The 24661-nt window shown below is 45.1% G+C and overlaps 1 long non-coding RNA gene across 3 annotated transcripts in view; it reads left to right on the top strand.

The window, feature by feature from the left end:
• LOC140485494 (uncharacterized) overlaps positions 1-8234 on the top strand; it is a 38636-nt gene extending 30402 nt beyond the window's left edge. The window contains exons 2-3 of one of the 3 annotated variants that reach the window (XR_011962355.1): positions 1051-1353; positions 7784-8234. This is a non-coding gene — a long non-coding RNA (uncharacterized lncRNA). The remainder of the gene's footprint in view (positions 1-1050; positions 1354-7783) is intronic. The other 2 variants (XR_011962356.1, XR_011962357.1) reach the window with 2 other exon arrangements.
• Positions 8235-24661: the final 16427 nt, after the last annotated feature.

Genomic DNA, 24661 nt, shown 5'->3' on the forward strand with positions numbered 1-24661 from the left:
CAATGAAATGTTGTCAGGTAGCCTGAGAAACATTCTCCTGCTTATGGTTTTGACACGTGTTGCCCAGAATCTGCATTCAGGCTGATTCAGCTGCATCAGCTGAGGCCAAATGCGTTCTCTCTCATGCCTTTGTTACCCATTACTGTCAGGGTTACCCATCCTGTATTCCCTGAGACCACTCTAGGATGTGTGGAATTGAATATTTATGTCCCACCTTTTGTTTCTCCTGTAACCACATCTTTCTGGTGACTAAATATAATTTATCTCTGTGTCACAAGTCTATTACTTTATTGCAGAGACTTTGTCCATTCCAAAGAAAGAACATTGTAATTGACTTTTTCCCAGAACTTCTTGTCACATCCTAATTCACTGATGTACAGTTTTAGTTAAACTCTGTCCCTTCCAGTTCCTTTCTGCTTGTTTTCAGCCACATTCCATGGTGTTCCGATACCTCACCTTTTCTATTTGGATTTGGAAAGCTCCTTTCACCTGAACCCTGTTCCTGCCTCCTCTCTGTCAGTTTAAAGCCCTGTCCATATACCTACCGACATGACTGGCCAGGACACTGCTCCCAGGATAGTTGTTTTTAATTCACTCGTGGGATGTTGCCCTCTCTGGCTGGCCAGCGTGTATTTCCCACCTCGAGCTGCCCTTGAGCTGGGTGGCTTGCTGGATCATTTCAGGGGGCAGTTCAGAGTCAACCTCCTTGCTCTGCGTCTGGAGTCACATGTAGGCCAGACCTGCTGTTGATAACAGACTTCCTTCCTTAAAGGATATTAAGCAGTTAGATGGTTTTGGCTGACACCGGCATTAAATTCTGGATGAACAGTCTAGTGAGAATAAGACGAGGCCATCACCTCTCCCACTCGGAGCTCAATCGTCACTGAGTACTGATCCTATTGCATCATGAATCAAAAACCTTTCATCATGCCCATTGCTTGATCCTGAAATCATTCCTGCACGCTGGTGATATCACTCAGTATCTCCCCATTTGGTATCCCTCACTGTGGGTCTAATTGCTGCCTCTGTCAATGTCTCTCACTTTTGCAGCTACTCCAGATCCTGAGCCAACAGAATTCTCCACTCCAGAGACACGCAGCAGCACAGGCCAGGGGTGGAGTCTCGGATGTTCCAGATCACTGTGGCACTCAGTACCATTCTCCTTGTGTCACCCTCACTGCATCAGTCTAATTTCCCATTCTGTCTAATTCTCTCTCTCCTGGAGGTACTCAGGAAGCTCCGGACCCAATAGACTTCCCAACTGCTGGGTGTCTCATCCATTACCTCATGGTTGGTCAACCAGAGAGACAAAGGGCAGGGAGATCTGGAGTCCTCAACAAATCCTGCAGTGAGGTAAGATCATTCACAGGGAACAGAGCAGAGAGCATTTAAATAGCTCGAAACGTCGGCCCTTAAGACATGACATAGATACAGTGCTGAAGGGTGAACACAGAGCATAAAGCTCCCAGGCTCAATCCCCATCATTTGTGAGAGGATTACTTTCAGCTCTGCTGTACTGAGCCTGTCTGAGACAGCATCAGGAGTGTTACAGTTATCAATCCAGGCCTATGCTGTCACAGTGAGCATCAGGACAATGGAGGGGAAAGCAGGCCGACCACGAGAAGTTGCTATTGAAGCCTGGGATCTTTATGTTCTCTATTTACACTCCAACATTCTCTATTGTCGCACCATAGAGTCATATAGCAAGGAAACAGACCCTTCAGTCCAACTCATCTGAGCTAGTGCCTTGAATGCTTTTAACTCTGAGAACAGTTTCTATCTCTGTAACGTCCTCCCCTCCCTACAATCCCTTTGCAAATTTAAAACCTACTTCAATGCTGACTATCTCCCTGTCACTGTAAAATGCTCCGGACTGGATGACATGCCAAATCTCAGGAATCTCCTCCTCCCATCATTACAATAATCTCTCTTTCTGTCATCTTGCACAATACCTCCAGTCCACCCTGTCTCTGTAACATTCTCTGTAAAATCCGACTATTTGCGTACCCTCCTCCAGCCCCTACAGCACATGATATCACTGTAACCTTCAATCACTATAACATTCCTGCCTCCCATCCTACACCACCACACGGCCTCTAATCATCCACCATCCTTACAGACCTCCCTATCTGTATAAACGCCTCCAGTCCCTACAGCCTTTCCTGCCTGTGTAACCTCATCCTATCCCGGCAGCCCTCCCTGTGTAGAGTGTCCTGAAGCCGCAATAACCCTCCCAATGTCTGCAATCTCCTCTATCGCTGTGACCTTCTCCCATCACGACACTGCTCCATCACTGTACCCCTGTCGTCACTACCAGCCTTCCTATCTCTGTAACCACGAGGTCACTAAAACCTTCCATGTACATGAAACATCCTCTTTGTTGCTGTATCCAAGCCCAGTCCCTACAGTTCTCACTTTCTGTAACCTCCTTCAGTCTGAAGAACCATCCAGTGTCTACACCACTCTGTATTACTGACTTCATCCAATCACAAAAACCATCACCACAAACCTCGCTATCGCAGTCAATTCTTCCAGTTCCTCCCTATCTCTGTGCACCATCCTTTCCTTACGACTCATTCCTGATGAAGGGCTCTGCCCGAAACGTCTATGTTCCTGATCCTCGGATGCTGGAAAAGCATAGTGGATCAGGCAGCAATACACTCTTGATTCTGATCTCCAGCATCTGCAGAGCTGACCTTCTCCTGGTGGGGCAGAATGGCCTACAACTGCGTCTCTTTCCTATGTTTCTGTGTAGCACTCCCTGGCTCTGTATCACTGTCAGTCCCCACTATCCCCACTGTCTGTGTAAACTACACAATCACCCAATCACTGGAATTTTCTCAGACCATGGAATACTCCCCATCTGTCCAATCTCTTCAGCCTCTCCAACTCTCCCAATCTGATTCGTCGTGCAGCCCGATAACTCCGCCTGTCTTTGTAACTTCCTTTAGCTGCTAGAACACTCCCTATCTCTGGAACATCATATCCTATAGCATCCCTCCGTTTGTGTGCTCCTCCAATCACTATGGCGGCGCCTACCTCTGCGACGTTATCCCACACACTGAATCCACTTCCAAGACTGAAACCTTCACTGTTTCTGTTACTTTCTCATGCAACCACAGACCTCCCTGTCGGTATGAAATTCTGACGTTCATCAGTCCACCATGTCTCTGCAATCTATACCAGCCTCCAGAGCCCTCCTTACATCTGTCACCTGCTCCAGCAGCTATATCACTCCCTATCTGTCAGGCCAACACTGTAACTGCTGCAGCTGCGATATCACTTCTCATCTGTCAGGTCAACTGTGTAACTGCTCCTGCAGTTATATCACTCCCCATCTGTCAACCCTACACTGTATCTTCTCCAGTAGCTATGTCACTTCCCATCTGTCAGGTCTACTATGAAACTGCTCTGGCCGCTATGTCACTAGCCATCTGTCAGGCTCACTTTGTAACTGCTCCAGCAGCTCTATCACGCCCTGTCTGCCAAGGCTACTCTGTAACTGCTTCAATAGCGATATCACTCCCCGTGTCCCCAACTTTGTAACTGCACCAGTGATATTACTCTCATCTGGCAAGCCTACTCTGTAACTACTCCAGCAGCTATATCACTCCCCATCTGTCAGACCTGCTCTGTAACTGCTCCAGCAGCTATATCACTCCCCATCTGTCACGCCTACCGTGTAACTGCTCCAGCATTTATAACACTCCCAAACTGTTAGGCGTACTCCAGTCCTCACAGACTCTGGAGGCCATTGTCTCAATAACCTGCTCCAGGCCCTGAAAGTCTTTCTGTACTCAGAGTACTTCTCCAGCCACAGCAACAATCCACATATCTGTTTGCACCTCCTCTCCCTCCAGCACCTCAAACACTCTCTCTTTGTCTGACTTGGCAACTCTCCCTTTGCATTCCGTATTTCTGTCTCCAAAATCTCCCTGTATCTGTAACTCTCTCTCTCTCTAAATAAAACCCACCCTGTCAAAGTACGCTCCTCCAGTATCTCCATCCATCTACTCCTCTCCATCACCTTCTCCAGTTCTTACCTGCTCCGTAACAGCACTCCACATCTCTGTGTAATGGATGGGAATGCTGCAAACCTGTTTTCACAGCCCTCAATAACTCTCTGAAATCCCGCAGCCTTACAACCTTTAGTATCTGTGGCTCCTCCAATCCTTACAATTTCCCTGACTCTGATCTGATCCAGCCCCTTCGAACCTTCCTAACTCAGTAAACACCTGCAGAGCCAACGAACATCCTTATCAGTGTATTGCCGAGGCCCTACAACCCTCCGTACAGCCCCAAATACCACCATCCCTATCTTTGTAACTCCTTCAAGACTGATAACTCTGTACCTCCCTGTGACATTTTTCATCCCAACAACCTGTCTGATCTCTAACCACCAACAATCACCTCAAACCAGCCCAACTCTGTAACATCCTCCAGTCTCTACAACCCTGCTTTTCTCTGTAAGCTTCCCGAGTGCTGACATTCGCCTTTATCTCCGGTTACAGATCCTTTCTCAGGGAAGCAATGTCTCAGTACAGATCCTGTAAGAAGACCAAAGAATCTTCGATGTATCAGTAAATGTGCCTCATTTTCTAAATTCTCATGAGTTCAAATTCAACGTTCTCCAACTTTTCTCATCAATATCGCTCCATTTTGAGGGACAGTCTGTTGAACCTTCTCTGGGCTGCCTCCAATGCAAGAACATTTCCCTCCAGATAGGGGCCCACATCTGTTCACATTATTTTCATTGTGAGCTGACTGGAACCCTCTAAAGCTATTACAAGCGTTCCCTACTGTTATTCTCCATTCCCTTTGGAGTAAACCCCAGCATTCCATTTGTCCTTTCTATGACCTGCTGACCCTGTAAACTACTGCTCTGAGATTTACTCACAAGAATTTCCAAGTTACTTTGTGATGTACCTTTCTGCAGTCTATCTGAAACCAAGAGGTGACGGTAATAATCAGGAAAGTGTTAGAAAGTATGGTAAACGAGATGAAAGAAATGATAACTGCACAATTCAAAAGCAGATGAATAAGCACGGCCCGCAAGCCCATCCCAATGGCACAGAGGCAGCGCGGTGGCTCAGTGGTTAGCACTGCTGCCTCACAGCAACAGGAATCTGGCTTTGATTCCAGCCTCGGGCGATTGGCAGTGTGGAGATCTCCCTGTGTCTGTGTGAGTTTCCTCCAGGTTTTCCTGTTTTCTCCCACAGTCCAAAGATGTGCAGGTTAAGTGAGGCGGCCATGGAACGTTGTCCACACTGTCAGGTTTGATCAAATATAGAAGGAGGTCCCTTGGACCATCGAGTCTATTCCACTATTCGATGATGGTGAAATTGTTTCACTTACTTAGTCCCTGTAACCCTTCATCCCCTTACTCATTAAGAACCGATCTATCAGGCGAAAGGGCTGCAGATGCTGGAGATTAGAGTTCAGTGTGTGGTGCTGGAAAAGGACAGCAGGTCAGGCAGCATCCGAGGATCAGGAGAATCAATGCTTCGGGCAAAAGCCCTTCATCAGTCCTTTCCTGACGAAGGGCTTTTGCCAGAAATGTCGATTCTCCTGTTCTTCGGATGCTGCCTAACATGCAGATCTTTTCCGGCACAACACCCCTGACAAGACCTATCTATCTCTGTGTTAATACCCTGAATTCCTTCTGATCCATAGCCCCCCCCCCCCACCCCGTAGGCAGTGAGCTTCCCAGATTATCGCCCTCTGGCTGAATAAATTGCTCCACATCTCCATTCTATAGGGGCGTCCCTTCACTCTGAAGCTCTCTCTTTTGGGCCCGAGTCTCTCCGAATCATGGAACCATCTTCCCCACATCCACTCTATCCAGGTCCCTCAGTATTCTGTACGTTTGAATCAGATTCTGCCACCGCTGCCTAAACTTCATCGAATGTAGACCCAGAATCTCCAACCGCTCCTCATGTGACAAGCATTTCATCCCTGGGATCTTTCTGGGAAATCTGTTTCCCGTACCCCCTCGCATCCTTTGTCCAGACTGTTAATGTACAGCATGTTCAGTGTGGTCCCAACGCTTACCCCTGTGGAACTCCACTTGTCACTGGCTGACTCCTTTATATCTGCTCTCTGTGTTCTAACAGTGCCAGCATGTTGTTTTGAAAGCAAGATGTCATTTCATAATCACTGCTGGCTTTGTTTTCCTGTCTGGCTGTAGACAGCAGAGTAGATAAAAGGGAGGAATGGTTTAATGGGATATTCAGAAACCTTTTAACAAGGTCCCACTGAAGAGGTGGATAAGCAAAATTGGCACATGTGGGATTGGAGGGAATGTACTGGGCTAGATTGGGAATTCTTTAATAGACAGAAAATTAAGTGAAAGTGAATGGATTAGTCCTTGACGTACAGCTAAATTCAAATGGATTTGATGGTCGGATAAAATCTAATGTTCTACATTTGTTGGTGACACAAAATTAGCTGGGAATGTGGGTTGTATGGAGGAAGCAAAGAGAACATGAACAGTCTGTGAATTTCCCTTTTTAAAAATTCAATGATGTACCGTGGTCATTACTTGCTCGGCCATCATTACCTTCCCATCTGTAATTCCCTGGTGAAGGTGGTGGTCAGTTGTCTTCCTGACCCATTGCAGTCCTTTGGGTGTCGGGACAGACACATTGGTGGGAGGATGGAGCGTGACTTGGACGGCACCTTGGAAATTCTGGTGTTCCCGTGCACCTGGAGCTCCTGTTATTCTAGGGAATAGTGGTTCCGGGTTTGTGAAGGGCTGCTGAAAGCGCCTTCCTGAGTGACCTCAGTGCTGCTTGTTGATTTTTCTACAAATTCCTTCCTTCATTCATTCACGGACATATGCATTGTTGGCTGAGTCAGCATTTTTTTAATTGAATTTGAGTTGTCCCTGAGAAGATGGTGGTGAGCTGCCTTCTTGACTGACTGCACCAGCCGTTTGAACTGTTGTTGTCTGAGTCCTCTCCAGCAGGCGCTCCAACACTCCTCATGTCTGTAACATATCCCACATGTGTCCCTGTAACTGCATACAGACAATGCAGCTCTCCCTTTATGGGTGACATACTCCTCTACGTACAACTCTTATAGTTCCTCACAATATCTCACCTCCTCCATTCCCGTCTGCACTGTTGATCTTGCAAATTGTTTTTTTATTCCTGTTTAATCTTCTGATCAGCATTCAACTCTTCCATTTTAAATTTGTAATCTCTCAGTATCTGTATCCCTCCATATCACTGTTAGAAATTATAACACAGGCTCTCCTCCTTAAATCTCTATGAATTACCGTGGCTGGATGTGTTTAATTCACACTTTTCAAACTCCTTATCCATCTCACCTCGTCTAGCCCCTACAATCCCACCATATCGGAATGCTCCCGTTCTCTGCAGCGCCTCATATCCTGAGGGTCCTTGAATGCCACCAGTGCTCCAATGATCTATATCAACCCAGTTATTATAAGTCTTCTAACTCTGTAACATCCAGCAGTGTCCAGTACCTTACAATGCTTCCTGGCTGTCAATTTGCATTCGTTGAAGTATTTCTATCTCTGCAAGCAGTTCACAAAAAGTCCTTTAGACTCGACAAAGCTCCGTCAAAAACGAACCACCAATTCTCTATTTCCTTTGCCTTATTCAGTTCCTGCAAATCTCCCTGTATTTTCCAGTAAAATGTTTTAGGCTTTGCACGTCTGCCTACCTCTCCAGATAGCCTGTTCCATCCCCTACAGCTCGCTCAATCACTGTAACACTCTCTGCCCCTTCTAATCGTTCTCTTTTTCACTGTCTTCCAGGCACAGCGGCAATCCTGTGAGGGAGCAGTGCAGAATCGGATATGATAAATCTCAGCTCACGCTTGAGGAATACAATTACCTGGGAGTCACAAAGAGAACCTGAGAGAGAGCAGCACAGAGCGGGAGATTATAAATTAGCAGCGAGGATTGAGGCCGACTGGGACTTGGAGTTGGAGAAACCGCAGAGCAGGAGGCTGAAAATCAGCCCCGAGTCACAGAGGGAGTGACTGTGTGATGGAGAAATTTTGAGCAGGAGCTTGAGGCTCACTCACACCTGGGAGTTAGAGGCACCAAAGTGTGAGGAAATAAATCAGCACTGAGGATCGAGGCCTAGTCATATTGGGAGGCACAGAGACGGTGACATTCTGAGGGAACAGAGTGGATTGGGAGCTGGTGGATTACACGAGATGGTGATACTGGGATGTCTTCACAGAAGAAAATGAAAGTTAATTTGCTGATAATAAACCGTTACTTGCTGTAACTTGCTGCAAAATGGTATTTTCTTTCATGGAATTAGGGCTGAAGGCTGAATTATCAGTAATAAGTGAAAGTCTGAATCAGTATAATAAAGAATCTCAGTCAGGTACAGACTGATAAGGGAATGCATGTGAAACGTATACCTCTGATGTTAACTTTATCCAACATAATTCATTGACTAAACACGTTTCAGCTTATGTTCTGGAAGTGCAGGTTGGTCAAATGGGAAACGTTTTCTGTTTCATTGGGAAGTCATAGCCCCTGCTGGTGTCCGAAATGAACACCGGGTCTTGCAGCTCAGTTAATGACTGGAGATTCTGTGAGGCATCTATGACGCTGAGAGTTAGGTGGATAACACTTAAAGGAAGGGGATCACACTGCTGTCATAACGGCCTGTAAGAAGGAAGGGAATGGGTGATCAGTCAAGAGATACGGTCAGGCAGCACAGGATTACCCTGGAGGGGAGGGGAGGTGAGGCTCCCTCCCCATTCATTTTCCCAGTTTGGAAGGTGATGAAGATGCGTGCTGCTCAGAGGAATGCAGTCAGAGCCATATCTGTGGAACCACAAGCAGCCTGACTGTACAGGAGGGGAGGGAGAAGGAAGGAAGGGCAATAGTCACAGAGCAGTCAGGAAATTGAAGAAGGTGTCTGTGTTTCTGTGACTGTCAATGTAATTCCAGGATCGTGGTATCAAGAATGTCACTGTGTCCATGAAGTCTGCTCTACCATTCACGTTTGACTGTTCGGTTTTTCAAGCCCGTTTTCCTTATTTCCCCCTTTGATCTCATGGCAATCAAGAACTTTTCTATCTGTGTTTTAAATCTACTCAATGACCGTGCATCCATAGCCTTCTGTGGCATTGACTTCCACAGATTCCCCACTCTCTGGCTGAAGAAGTTTCCCCTTATCTCTGATCTAAAAGGTTTTCCCTTTACTCGAAGGCTGTGCCCTTGGTTACTCGTCTCTCCTGTAAATGGAAACATCTTCCCTGCGTCCACTCTGTCCAAGCCATTCAGTATTCTGTAAGTTTAAATCAGATGTCCCCTTGTCCTTCTAAACTCCATCACGTATAGTCCCAGAGTCCTCAAACATTCCTCATCTGTTACACCTTTCATTCCTGGGATTTTTCTTGTGAACCTCCTCTGGACCTGCTCCAGGTCCAATGCATCCTTCCTGATGTATGGAGCCCAAAGAATAACGTTTTCAAAAATGATATAAAGGAAAGCAAAGGATAAAGTGTAGAAGTATTGGTTCAGGATAGTGTTAGTTAATGAGTCTGAGATTAAGTTGATGCCATCAAGTCCAGAATGAATTTGGCTGGAGCTTTAGTTAAAAAAAAACCTATAAGGTTACGCTGTAAGGGACCGTCTGTGGGCTACCAACTGGTGAAAAGGATACAGAGATGGCAACGTGATAGTGTTGAGAAACTTGCATTATCTAGATACAGGCTGGGATACTGACAGTGTCTGGGGAGTGACGGATTGCATGGAAGAGAGCTTTCTGCAGGAAAATGTACCCACCCCATGGATCCATGTACTGTTGAACCCTGGAAAAGTGGTGGGGAAAGTGGATCCAGTATCAGGTGGGAATATTTTCAGTTACGATGATCATTTTATTATAATGTTCAGGATGATGGCAGAGAATACTGTGGATTGACTAAGTTTGAGAAAAATTAATCGACTGGGAGCTGCCTTCACTGTGGTTAGAATGAATCTGGGAAAGTATGGCCGGAACACCAAGTTGGTCAGAAAAATAAAAATTGAACATTTGACTCCATCAATGGCTTGGGTCAGTTCGAGGAATAGTTCCTCACACAGGAAAGGCAGGGTAAGCAAACCCAATGGTCCATCGATGACAATGGAGCAAAAGGTTAAGGTGAAGAAGAACAATTGAATAGCTGTCGGATAGAGAACAATATTGTGAACCAGGAGAAATGCTGAAGCTTTAGGGTAGAGATGGTAGAGCAGAGGGATTTATAAGGGAACGGAGAGCCAACATAAAGTTGTCACACCTCTAAGGGAGCGTGCGAAAAGGTGAAGTAAGGCTGATTCCACACTTGAGAGAGGATTTATGCTGAGAAGAAGGGGAATGGCTGAGTGTGAGATGAATACTTCATCTCTGTCTTTACCAAAGTGGCCGAACCCACCCAGGCCATGGTGACAGAGGAGGAAGCTCTGTCACTAGAAAGGTACAAAATTGATGAGGAATATCTTTGTGGCACAGGCAACAAACGTGTTTCACGGTTTTTTCCCCTCGATATGTGTGACCTTAAATCATTCATTCATCCATTCATTCATGGAATAAAAGGGACTGTATCAATTTGGAAACAAAATTGACTGATTGGTAGGAAATCGAGAGGAGTGGTCACTAGATTTTTAATTCAGGCTGGAGAAAGATTTTCAGTGAAGTTCTGCAGGATTCAGTTTTGGGGACCTCATTCATTTTGATATGTATGAACTATATACATTTGTTGTGCAGGGACCCATTCAAAGTTTACAGTTGACGCAGCACTTAAGGAAATTGTAAACTGTGAGGAAAACATTGTAGAGCTCTAAACTTACATCGCCAACTTCTTAGAAAGAGTAGAGAGGTGATTGATGAAGTTTGGCATATTTAAATATGAGACAATGCAAATTTCCAAAAAGTACATTAAAAGATAATATAAAATAGGCAGGAATACAGGAACTGAGGATGTGCAAAGATCAATGAAGTTTGTAGGACATTAAACATAGGCAAAGCCTACAGTGTTCCTGTCTGAATAAATATTGATAGGGCAAGAGTAAGGAGGTGATGTTGAATTTGCATCAAACACATTCGACCTCAACTGGAGTATCGTATACATTCCTGGGTGTCACATGATAGGACATATATGAACACATTGGAAAGGATGAAGAACTGATCTAAAAGAGTATTTCCAGGAATGAGTAAGATCAGTTATGAAGTCAGAATGAAAATGTTGCAACTGTTCTCACTGAAGTGAAGGTGGCTAAGAGGAGATCGGATGCAGTTCTTCAAACTCATTGGCAGACTGAATAGATGAGATTGGATAAAACTGTGCCCATTCACAAAAGGAGGGAAAAACGAGAGGGCACAGATTTCACGTTATGTTCAACAGGAGAAATCTGATTGAAGTAGTCAGGATACACTTGGATGTGTTGTAAATGGATGTTCAATGGACATGTTCAAGAGGGGATTGGATGATTAGAGCGACTAAAAGAAATGTGTAACGGTATGGGGGAAAGTAGGCGATCAATACTCTGTCACGAACTCAGATGAAGAGCTGGTGCAACCATCATGGGTCAAATGACACCCTTCTATGCCTTAAGACTTCTGTGTGGTTTGGTGCAGTCTCAAGAGTTCTCCAACTCTAATAATACTGTGTCTCCATAACCTCATTGATCCAGTGCGATCCATTCTCTACCGCTGAAACATCCATCAATCAAAGCACCCCTCTTTATCTCTGTAACTCATACAGGCCATTTTATAACCTTCTTTCTCTGCAATGTCCTCTAAATACTCCCTCTCTCTGTAATAATTCTCAACACCTGACAGCTCTCCCTTTGTCTGTAATTATTCCGATACATAGAAAGCTCCCAATCTTTACAATCTCCTCCAGCTCACGCAATCATCAATCTATCAATGTCACTAACTCCCTCCCGCCCTGACAAACCTCATGATCTCCATAATCTCCTCCAGCCATTACACTGTTCATTATTCAGTGCACCTTTCTCCGTCCCTTACAAATCAGCCCATCTGTTAAACTTCCTCAAGTCCCTACAATTTTCCCTGTTGTCTAACGTGCACCAATGGGTGATCTTCTGTGTAAAATCCTCGTGTCCCTACAGCTCTGCCGATTCTGTAACCACCTTCTGTCCCTACACAAGTCCCAATCTCTGCAGCCTCCACATTCAAAATCACACCCTATCAGTGGAAACACCTCCAGCTCTCCTTATTTCTGTAATCACCACCAGATCAAAAGAAACCTCTATGTATCTTGAATCTTCATTAGCCCCTTCAAATATCACTGTCTCTGAAATTCCTCCCGTTACAGCAATACTCGCTGTGAAATCATCCAAGAAAAGTCCCATTCGTTTCAGACAACCTCATCTTATTAATCTCCTGCAGTGCCAATACAAGGTTTTCTTTTGTCTTCTGCAAGCTCTCTATCTCAAACCCTTCACCTAAAACGTCCTTATTATCTCTAATCTCATTCACAAACTTGATCGGCCTGTATGTCTGTGACCTTCTCCAGGAGGAGGAATGGCTTTACGGGAGTAGGGGTAGATTTTGTGTTTGGAGGATGTCATAAATGTATGACTGTTTGTAGAAAGGAGAGGATTTATAGAGATGGGAAGGGTGACAGAACATGAGGGAGGTTGCAGAGACTGATATTTGTAGGCACAGGGAAAATAATATGTGATTTGCCTGTTTAGGTATAGTTTGAAGAGGAAAACATGCTATTAAACTTCAAATGTATGGGCCTATTATTGAGTTTGGGTTCTGCCTATCCTAACTGTGGGACTGCATACTAGAATAGGTGCGAGAAGCTGACCCTCCAAAGGCTTGGCAGAATCTGTAATCTTCCAAATCGTATTTGGGAGATCAGTTCCAGGATAGATGAGAGCAGCTGACAATATTCAGGCAAGTCAAGAAGCATGGGATTTCCCTGATCTGATTGTGGGACTCATTTCCAGAATGGATGCGAGTATCTATAAATATCTCATGCGCTGGGCTTGTTCAGTTCTGAACGTACTTACCTATTCTGTATCCATATCTGCATGTGACTCCGAACTGACATTGTTACAACATAAGTGACTGTTGAAAGACAGCAAATCCCAGATAGGAATACTTGACCAGGGTCAACTCAACAGAGCCTCAGATAAGATTAAATTCTCATTTCCTGAAATGTTACAATTGAAAATTATTTTATGAGAACCAATCTTGTTTCATCTGGTGTGAATTCAGTCTGCATCATTGACCCGAATCTCTATGGTAGGACAGATCAGTTCATCTGTCACAGTGTGGGCTCTATCTGTTGGCCTGGTGTGCCTTAACCACTTCTCCCAACACCACTTAGCCCTCCCACCATCTCCCACATCTGTCGTATTCTGTTTCTGATACATACAGACATGGAAATCATTTTCATCAGGTTTTGTGGAGAGTTTCTCTTTGCAAGTTTACTGTAGACAAACTATTGATCTGGCTGATCCAGCTCACTTTTCACTTCAACCAAACTCTAAAACTATCTTTGTCCTTGTAATGTCCTTCAGCCCCTAGAACAATCCATATCTCTGTAATATCCCACTGTCTTCCCACGCCTTCCTATCTCTGTAAACGTTTCCCAAATTTACATTCGTCATGGTTTCTGGTACTTGGTATCATCCCCAAATTCCTTCCTGTTTTGTCAACAAGGCCAATGAATCAGTCGAACAAATAGAATGAAACAAGACAGATATGGCAGCAATGTGACCAAGACTGAGAACCGGATAATCAAAGGCTTTCAGCATTTATACAAGAAGGTTAAAAGGCCACCACAGTGAAGCAGCGTTGTATATAAAGGCTGTATTTCGGTATTTTTGTGATGCTAATCAATTTACATACTACTCCTCTCTGTCCTCTCCCCGATCCCTTTGTATTGATTCTCTAGATATTGTCTAAATATTAGAAATTTCTACAGCACAGAGAAGATTATTCTCGAAATTGTCTTCACTGACTAAACAGAAGGTACCACCCAGCATCATCCTTTCAAAAACAATCATTTTTATGGTAGCACAGAGACTGTATGACTTCAGGTTCAGATCTTGGCACATCATTAAAAATTTCCAGAGTTTCTGCCTCGACTCCGCATCCATGCATGACTCCCAGATCCCTTCCTTACTCTGGGTGAAATAACAACTTTCCTCACCACGTCTCTAATATTTCAACCAATTACCTTAAATATTTGCTGCTGGTAACTAAGCTCTCCAATAAGAACAAGACAGTCTCTCCCTCTCTATCCAGGCCCTCGACAACCCGTACAGGTTTATCAAATCTCCTCTCAGCATCCTCCACTCTCAACTTTCCTCATAACTGCATTATCACTTTCCCAGGATAACAAATCTCTTCTGTACCATTTCCAAGAGTGAAACATGCTCGAAAAGTCAATTCTCGCGGGACTCTGCTATCTGATATGCAGTGCTTTTCCCACACCACTCTCTTTGACTCTAATTTCCAGCATCTGCAATCCTCACATTCTTCCTGTACACTCTCCATTCTAATTCCATCCTTCCATGTGATATAGTGACCAGGACTACATGCAACACACAGGCTGTGACTGAACTAATTATTTATACAGTTCTAGTATAATTTTCCTGCTCTTAGATTCTGCACCTGGACTGAGAGAGTAAATGTTGCCATTTGCTGCCTTATCTAGATTATCGACGAGCTTCAGGGTAAAAGCAAATTACTGCGAATGCTAGAATCTGAAACCAAAACAGAATATGCTGGAAAATCTCTGCAGGTCTGGCAGCATCTGTAAGGAGAGAAAAGGCTGGCATTTCGAGTCTAATTGACCCTTTGTCAAAGCAAAAAAAAGTGAGGAATAGGGAGTTATTTATACTAGGATCTGTCCACACTGACTGTATGTTCACTTATTGTGTATTCTTTCTATTGATTGCTGTCTCTAAATGAATTGACTTGCACTTCTCCAGGTTGCTGGACCTCCTAGTTTCCATCAACTGGACCTCCTAGCTTCCATCTGTTATGTGTCCGTTCATCAAATCGAGGAAGTCACGTCAACTGTACAAGTCTCTGCATGAAAACTAAACAGCCTGATTAATTACACACAGCTTTCCCTGCAGAAATTCAGACTGACAGTCCTGGATTCCTCTGGGATTTTCTAAGGGACCATTCTTACTGCCTCGCAGAATTCCGATCTGTAATTATTCAGTCAGCCCCTTGCTTCATACTAAACTAAGCTACAATATCTGCAGATCTCTGACACTTTGCCTCTATTCCGTGAGGAACCGAAAATGATGGACAATGAGCAAACATGGCAGGGGATTTTTCTCCCCAGCTTCTTTTAAAGATGTGAATCTCCTGTATAGGTCCTGTCTCTCTTTAATTATATAACTTACAATAGTTTGCACGACAAAATCTGCATAAGACAAGGGCCTGAATCTTTTGACTTGGCCAATCTCATTTCTGTCAGTTTCATGGAGGGTTTGTCTCCACAAGTGGATAGAGCTTGTAAGAAGGGCTATGTTGTATTAGCGTTTATTAGCAGAGGGATTGAATTCAAAAGTCGTGAGGTGATGTTGCAGCTGTACAGGACCTTGGTAAGGCTACATTTTGAGTACTGTGTGCAGTTCTGGTCGTCTCACTTTTGGAAAGATGTGGAAGCTTTGGAGAGGGTGCAGAGGAGATTTACCAGGATGTTGCCTGGAATGGAGAATAGGTCGTACGAGGATAGGTTGAGAGTGCTAGGCCTTTTTCGAATTGGAACGGCGAAGGATGAGGGGTGACTTGATAGAGGTTTATAAGATGATCAGGGGAATAGATAGAGTAGACAGTCAGAGACTTTTTCCCCGGGTACAACAGAGTGTTACAAGGGGACATAAATTTAAGGTGAAGGGTGGAAGGTGTAGGGGGGATGTCAGAGGTAGGTACTTTACCCATGGAGTGGTGGGGGCATGGAATGCGCTGCCTGTGGGAGTGGCAGAGTCAGAATCACTGGTGACCTTTAAATTGGCAATTGGATAGGTACATGGATGGGTGCTTAAGCTAGGACGAATGTTCGGCACAACATCGTGGGCCGAAGGGCCTGGTCTGTGCTGTATTGTTCTATGTTCTATTTTCTATGTAAGTCTAAGTGAATGTTCTCATAATAACAACATCCCGAAACTGCCTCATTAACTAACTTCCCTGTCTCTATGTCCCTTCTTTCATATGAAACGAGCCCAATGATTATTTTCCACTTTGTTATCGGTATAAAAACTGCCCACTGCCCAGGTTTCCCAGAATGCACCGGATTCCCTGCTACAGATGCCATTTCTAAAAAGTCATTACAATCTTGAATTGTCAGTCCGAAACTGCCCTGGACATGACAGCGGTGTTGTGGAGGGGTGGGGGGAGGGAGGGTGGTGGAGGGCTGTGGATTGGGAAAGGTATTAAACTGTGGGCCCCACTTTGTGGCTGAACCCCTAAGGTTCTGGTGGATGGCATGATGCAGGACAGGGACATTATCTTCCTCCAGGATAAATAGACAGTCTTTTTCCCTGGGGTCGGGGAGTCCAGAACTAGAGAGCATAGGTTTAGGGTGAGAGGGGAAAGATATAAAAGAGACCTAAGGGGCAACTTTTTTTCACGCAGAGGGTGGTGCGTGTATGGAATGAGCTGCCAGTGGCTGTGGTGGAGGCTGGTACAATTGCAACATTTAAGAGGCATTTGGATGTGTATATGAATAGGAAGGGTTTGGAGGGATATGGGCCGGGTGCTGGCAGGTGGGACTGGATTGGGTTGGGATATCTGGTCGGCTTGGATGGGTTGGACGGAAGGGTCTGTTTCCATGCTGTACATCTCTATGACTCTATGACTGGCGGGGGAAGCCATGGCACCAGACCTGCTAGCTTGTCTGAGATTGGCCCGTGGGGCAGTGAGGTGCCAACCTTTTTGGGTGAATGCCCAACAGTGTAGGAAGGACGTCAGTGAACGGGGTAAGTGCCACCATCTGCAGTTTGTGACCTTGCCCTCTCTCTCTCTCTCTCTCTCTCTGTGTGTGTGTGTGTGTGTGTGTGTGTGTGTGTGTGTGTGTGTGTGTGTGTGTGTGTGTGTCTGTTACTGCACCCATCTCCCACCAAGACTCATGTTCTCCTACTCTCACTGAGTGCAGCACCTTCTCTCGGTCTCTCTCTAACCTCTTCTCGGTCCCTCTCTCACTCAGGACACCTCCCCACCTTTCCCTCAGCTGCCCCAGCACTAACAGCTGTACCAACCACTTCCATCTCCCTGATACGTCTTGATAATTCTCTCATTCCAGAAGGAACTATCCCACAATAGGGCAGAAAGAGCTAAGAGGGGTATGAGATATCCCAACATTCAGCTCCTCACTCCCTCACAGGGGATCCTGACCCTAACAACCACAAGAGGCTGACTGACCGTGTCCAAACTCCCGGACAGGGATCTGAGACTCCTCTTGACTCACTGTGCTGGGCACCTTGACTGACTGTTGACAATGATATTCAGCTTTCTGAGTTTGTGTCTGTGCTAAACACCAAGACAGTACAGCAGGCGGGTGAGCCCGGTAGATTTGGCTGAGGGGAAACACTGTTGAGGGCAGGGTAAGACAAGGCAATAATTCTGTGAGCATTCAAGTCAGCTTAAAGTGAGTGTGTACAAACACGGAATGAGCAGCCCAGAGGCACAGTCCATGAGCTGGGTGTGTGTACCTGAGCACAGTGTCCTTGCAGCAGCATTGCAATGAGAGTTGTCAGTGCACCCTGAGCTGCAGCATTGAAATACAGAAGTATATTGTTAGTGGGTCGGACATGTGCTGGGATGGCATGGTGAGGCTGGCATGTGACAGATGCCAGAATTGGTGGGTGTGGAGTACATGCAGCTTCTGTTCATGTGGCGTCCCCCGATACGTTGGTGTCCAGGACAGAAGGCTGCAGAAGCGAGCGGCGAGATGGGGTCACCAGGTACCAACTCTGACATTCATGTCAAATTCTTCATATTGAGTTTCCCCACAGTGGGGGAGGATATGAAGCTGCAAGTTGATGAGTGGGGGGGCTGAGGGATCCACAATAATGTGACTCTTGATCATCAGTAATCATTCAGTCAGCATCTCCCCTCTCCCGCGCTCAAATCTTGACTTAAAGAACAGTCTAGCACCGAACAGGCCCTTCAGCCCAGCAAACCCGCACTGACACCTGATGCCCTTCCAATGTTAAAACAGAAGTTTTTGCTCCAATACCCTCTATGTCATTCTATTCCCTACTTACTCATACTTGTGCCAAGATCCCTCTTAAACCTTGCTTTATTGGCTTCTTCCCCTCTATCAGTGCATTTCTGGCATTTTCACATTCTGTCTGGAACAGCAAAAAAAAGCCTTACCTATCATATCTCCTGAACTTTTTGCCTTTTACCTAAAACCTACGGTCCTGAGTAATTCATATTTCTACTCTGGGGGGAAAAAAGACTCTAACTGTCCTTCTGTCTATGCCTCTGATAATTTTGTAAATATCTATCAGGTAGCCCCATAGCCAATGATGCCTTGGTGGAAACAAACCATGTGTGTTCAATTTCTCCTTCTGACTAATACCCTCCAAACCAGACAACATCCTGATAAAAGTTTTCCATACCCTCACCAACACTTCAACTTCATATGGCAACCAGTACTGTACCCAATATTATAAATGTTACTCGAACTAAGTTTCTATACAGCTGCAATATGACCTGCTAATTTTCATACTGCATGCTCGGATGTCTGTCTGCAAGTTTGTCGTTAGTCCTCTTGATCACCCTCTCCACCCGTGTTACCACTTTCAGGGAGCTGTGGAGCGGTACACGAAGATCTATTTGGATGTTGATGCAATCAGTAGTTTTTCCCTCCACTTTATTCTTCTCTGCTGCATTAGACCTTCTAAAACACACCACGTCGCATCATGTCCAGATAAAGTTGCATCGGTGTTTTCACTGTCCAAGTCTGCAGCTGACCTATATCCTGCTGTATTCTCTGGCAATCATCCTCAAAATCTGCAACTCCGCCAATCTATTTACGGATCTCCAGTCACAAAAACACTGTTCCACCACTACTCTGTCTTCAATGACCAAGCAGTTCTCTATCCATCTTACTAACTGACTGCTGATCCCCTTTCACTTCATCTTCTATATGAGCCTGCATAAGGAACCATATCAAAGGCCTTGCTAAGGTGCAAACCGCCAATATCCCTCCCCATGCTCTTATCAATCAATTTTGTCACTTCCTCAAAATAATCAATCAAGTTTGTGAGACAGGATATTCCCCACACAACTGTGTTGCCTGTTGCTAGTAAATCCAGATTAGAGTACTATTGGAGTTGCACTCATTCAGATAAGTGATTATTCCATCATATTCCTCACATGAACCTTGGAGAGTAGATTAGACTCCTTACAGTATGCAAACAGGACCTTCGGCCTAACCAGTCCACATCAACCCTCCGAAGAGTAAGCCACCCACACCCATTTCCTTTTGACTAAAACACTTAACAATTTGGTATGGCCAATTCCCCTGGCCTGCACATCTTTGGACTGTGGGAGGATACCCATACAGACCTAGGGTGAATGTGCAAACGCCACACAGTTAGTCACCCAAGGCCAGAATCGAACCCAGGACCTTGGTACTGTAAGGCAGCAGTGCTAAAACTGAGCTACCATGCCCCTCGCGATAGGGGAGGTATGTTGGGCTGTGATGGTTACTGTACAGTGGGAGGTATGTTAAGCCGTTCTGGTTTCTTTACAGTGGGAGGTATGTCGGGCCGTGATGGTTACTGTACAGTGGGAGGTATGTCGGGCCGTGATGGTTACTGTACAGTGGGAGCTATGTCTGGCTGTGAAGTTGCAGACTGCATGAGCTGTCCAGAGTATGATTCTGCTGCTGCCGATGGCCCTTTGCACCTCATGGCTGCATCATCATTGGTTATTCAATCTGTATAAACTCTGACCCATTCAGTACGAAAGGGGCTACATATCATAGTGAGGAGGGTCTGCAAAATGTGAAGGTAGCCCTTGCTCCCCATTGTGCAGTAACCATTCTTACTGATATATGAAATGGAGACGTGTATCTGCAGCAGATCGGTGACGATGTGGTCTATTATATGTTTCGCTTTTATTAATTCTACCATAACCTGAAACAAAGCAGTCTAGCAGCCATAGGATCCAGCATCAACGCTGAGCACTATCATTAGACTGGATTCCCTACAGAATGGGAACTGGCCCTTCGGCCCTACCAGTCCACACCGACCCTCCGAAGAGCAACACACCCTCCTCTGACAAATGCAGGAATACTTTGGGCAGTTTACCATGGCCAATTCACCGGAGCTGTAATCTTTGGATTGTGGGAGGAAACCCACGCAGACACAGAGAGAATGTGCAAGCACCCAACCAGCAGTTGCCCGAGGTTGGAATCGAACCTGGGATCCTGGTGCTATAAGGCAGCAGTGCTAACCACTGATCCGCCATGTCATCCTATATTGACTATATACCAAGGAGCTGTCCCCCTCTGCCTGGCTGTGTCCTGTCTGTGGGTCAGAACCTACCAGAGAGGGTGGTGATATTGCCTCGGACATAGTCCTGTTCACAGAATCCTGCTTTACAGACAATATCTGACTGTTGCTTGATTAGTCCAAGGGAAATAGATACCAGGTCACTTTCACATTTTCTGTAATGAAGAGTTAAGATCACTTTGTTTCTTACATATTTTAAAATAAACCAATGATCATTGTTTTTCAGTTGAAGTGAACGATAATTGAATTACCAGAGCGCATACCTAACTATTACACAATTCAGTGACTGTAGTAAACAGCCGATTCATGTTCAGATCAGTGAACACACCATCTTGCAGGCAGCAAAGCTGTTGGAAATGACTTTGAGGAAAAGCCTGAATTCAGACACAGTGTTATTGGGCCTCACCACGACCTCCAAAATACTGGCCATCTCCACAATCTGTCCGGAGAGCTCCCAAACTGGAGCTGGGCAGTTACTCACACAATCCCTCACAATAGACTGGTTAGAGACAGACCTGAACAACGGGGAGATGTGTGGGGCAGACTGGTAATGGACTAGCACATGGCGCTGGTCCAGATGCAGTTCAATATTTATTACAACGACCTGTAAACAGCCATGTCTTGCAAGGATAGCTCTTCTTGTGTTCCACCTAAACTCTAATTCTGTACCTTGGACCCGATCCTGAATGAAGGTGTTATAAAGTTGATGGACTCCTGCAGCACATGGCATCTGACATTGAATCCCTCATAAACAATATCCAGTGTATGTTAGCCCCACAATGTCACTATACAAACAGAAGTGTGCAGCTCCATTGATGGCCAGCTTGATTTCAAACCAACGACCTTCTGTGTGACTTGAGCTGGAAATCTCTGTGTAAATGTTTACAGCATTGTTCTAACCATTAACAACCATTAAGTAAAGTCTCTTTACTGAAGGTCCGATAGCCTTTCATAATACCAACTTTTAGATTATCCAATAAGCACAAAATTCACCCATTTATTCAGTACACTGTTATAACAACAATATGATGTAAACTCACAGGTAAGTAGCATTGAAATGATGAGTCTCATTGCCACACCCAAGACCAAATTGTTATTAAGTACAAGGACTTTGAAAATACACAATTACTTTCCCTTTTATAAATATTTTTAACTAATAGTCTATTCTCCTGCTCCTCAGATGCTGCCTGAACGTCCCAGTTTTTTTTTTCAGAACCACACTTTTTGACTCTGATCTCCAGCATATGCAGTCCTCACTTTCACCCTGCTAATATTCATCATAATCCTTTTCGTGGCAACAATGTCACTGTGTGTTTAAACATGTTCCAGTGAGATATGAGTACGTTTTCAGTTGCTTCTGTCTATCTCAGAGCTCAGTAATGTGGGATGACAATGCCAGTGTCTGTGGTGCTCGGTATGTAGGCCATGCCTCTGAGAGACTGACAGATTCTTTCAAACATCATATCCCTTCAGTTGTTCACAACAGCAATGTACTGACTGGACCAAGCAGCCTGAGCTCACAAAACCCAAAACCGTGTCCAGCATTAAACAGGTCTAGACAATACTTTTATGTTAATTTATTCATGAAATGTGATTGGGACGGCAATTATTGATCGATAGTGAACTTAAAACAGTGACACTGAAGGAACGGCAATATACTTCCCAATCAGGATGGGAGGTGGCTTGGAACAGAACGCGAACATGGTGGGGGTCCCGTGTGTCTGCTTCCCTTGACCTTCTCGATGGTCGGGGGTTCAGAGGTACGTTGTAAGGAGCCTTGGTAAATTTCTGTAGAGCACAGTGTAGATGGCAGGTATTGCTGCTACTGAGCATCAGTGGATGAGGGGTGAAGCTGCACCCACACTGGCAAATGGAAGTATTTAATCACACACATTCAACATGTGCCTTAGCAATAGGGGACATGCTTTCAGAAATTTTGAGGTGAGTTATTCCTGCAGACTTTCGAGCCCCTGACGTATTCTTGTAGCTAAAGAATTTATATGCGTCAAAGAGTGGCGCTGGAAAAGTAAAACAGGTCAGGCAGCATCTGAGGTACAGGAGAAGTCAATATTTCAGCATAAGCCCTTCACAGGAATGGGTAATGAAATCATATGGTCAGTCCAGTTCGGGTTAACGATAATCCCCGCGATATTGTTTGGTGTGTGTTCAGTTATGTTGGTGGAATTGAACGTTAGAGGATGTGTTTCAATTTTTCATTGTTAGAGGTAATCGTTGTCTGGCACAGGTGTAAAGGAAATGGGATTGTCACTGTTCAGCACACACCTGCATATTTCCAGGTCCTGTTCCATTTGGACAAGGACTGCTTCAGTATCTGAGTAAATCATGAATGGTGTTGAATACTGTCGAATCATTGGCAAACATCACCACTTTTGATTTTACAGTCATTTATGAAGCAGCTGAAAATTATAGGGCCTAGGACAGAGAGCACTCTTATAGCTCACTGATGCTGTCCTTTTCTCTGAGGCAGGAAGCTTGCTTCTAGTTCCACCCGCTCCAGAGGGGTCTAACAACATATCTGAACGGAATAGTATTACAATATCTACCACACAGAGCTGCGTGAGGATTTGGTTAGCTCAATCAGTTGGATGGCTGGTTTATAATGCAGATTAATGTCAACAGTGTGGGTTCAATTCCTGGGGTGACTAAAGGACTTTCCTACTCAATCTCTCCCTTACTTGAGGTATGATGACTGTCCAGTAAAACTACCGCCAGTTGTCTCTATCATCCTGTAAGAGTATGGTGCCCTACCTTTACATTGCTAATCTACAGCCTTACCCAGAAACCCGCCCCTGGGGTACTGTGGCGAAGCTGAGATGGCTGCTCTCCACCAACCCCAGCTACGTTCCTTTGTACCAGGTGTAACATCTACCAGTGCAGACGATTCCTGTTTGCCGCTAATCCTGGATACGACATTTGGTCAAATGCAGTTATGATCGTGTAAAAAGTAACTGTCACCTCACCTCTCGAATTCAGCTATGTGTTCTCTTGCTGTACATTATTAAACCAAGGCTTCAATGAGCCCAAGGGATGAGAGCCCAAACTGAGCTTTAGCGAGCAGGTTAGTACTGCGGAAGTGCTGCTTGATCCCACTGTAGATGACATCTGCCATCCCTTTATTAATGACAGGGATTAGAGCAATGGGGTAGTTACTGATTGTCCGATGTTTTGTCTGTGTGAGTACAGAGCACACCCGGATAGTTTCCCACATTGTCAGGTAGGTCCCAGTGCTGTATCCCAGCAGGAACAGCCTGAATGGAATGTTATCATGGCCCACAGACATTGCATTCTCCAATCCTTCCAGCTGTTTGTTAATACCACACAAAGTGAATCGGATTAGCTGAAGACTGCCATCTGGAGGAGACTAAAATAGATCATCCCATCGATATTTCTGTCTGAACATTGCTGTGAATGTTTCAGCCTTAGATTTCTATTGTTGTGCTAAGCCCTTCCATCATTCAGGAAGGTGGTATTGGTGGATTCTTCTCCTCCAGTGAGTTGTGTGATTGTCCACCACCACTCACCCGGATTGTAGAGATTAGGTCTGATTCACTGGTTACGTCTGTGGCTCATTTGCTATTTATACCATGTGATGAGTAAGTGGCCCAATTTAGTAACTTCATCTCATTCTGAGGTGTATTTGGTGCTACTATAGTCAGGCCTTCCTGTTTTCTCCTTTTATCAAGGGTGTATCCCTGGCTTGACGGCCAGGATAAAGTGGAGTATATATCAGGCAGTGATAGCGAAAATTATGCTGGAGTACAATTCTGCTGCTGTTGGTATGATCCGAACCACCTCACACAGGCCACTGCAAAATTCCAAAATCTATTGGAAATCTGCCCCGTTGAGCACAGTGATGGTGTCACATATACACAGGGGGTCTTCACGATATAAAAGTGGAAAATGTCTGCAAAACTACTGTGTGCGGTAGTTCACCGTTACCAATACGGTCATCGAACAATGTGTCTGCAGCCGGTAGGTTGGTGAGGATGAGGTCAAGGATGTTTCTCCCTATCAGTCATTCCCCCTGACCCAGTGCAGACACAGTGAAGCAGCTGTGTCCTTTTAAACTCAACCACCTCAATCAGCAACGCTGCTGCTGAGCTCCTCTTGGTGGTGGTTTTGAAATGGCCCACCCAG

Source organism: Chiloscyllium punctatum, chromosome 14 (genome assembly GCF_047496795.1).
Source record: "Chiloscyllium punctatum isolate Juve2018m chromosome 14, sChiPun1.3, whole genome shotgun sequence".
NCBI classification, from domain to species: domain Eukaryota; kingdom Metazoa; phylum Chordata; class Chondrichthyes; order Orectolobiformes; family Hemiscylliidae; genus Chiloscyllium; species Chiloscyllium punctatum.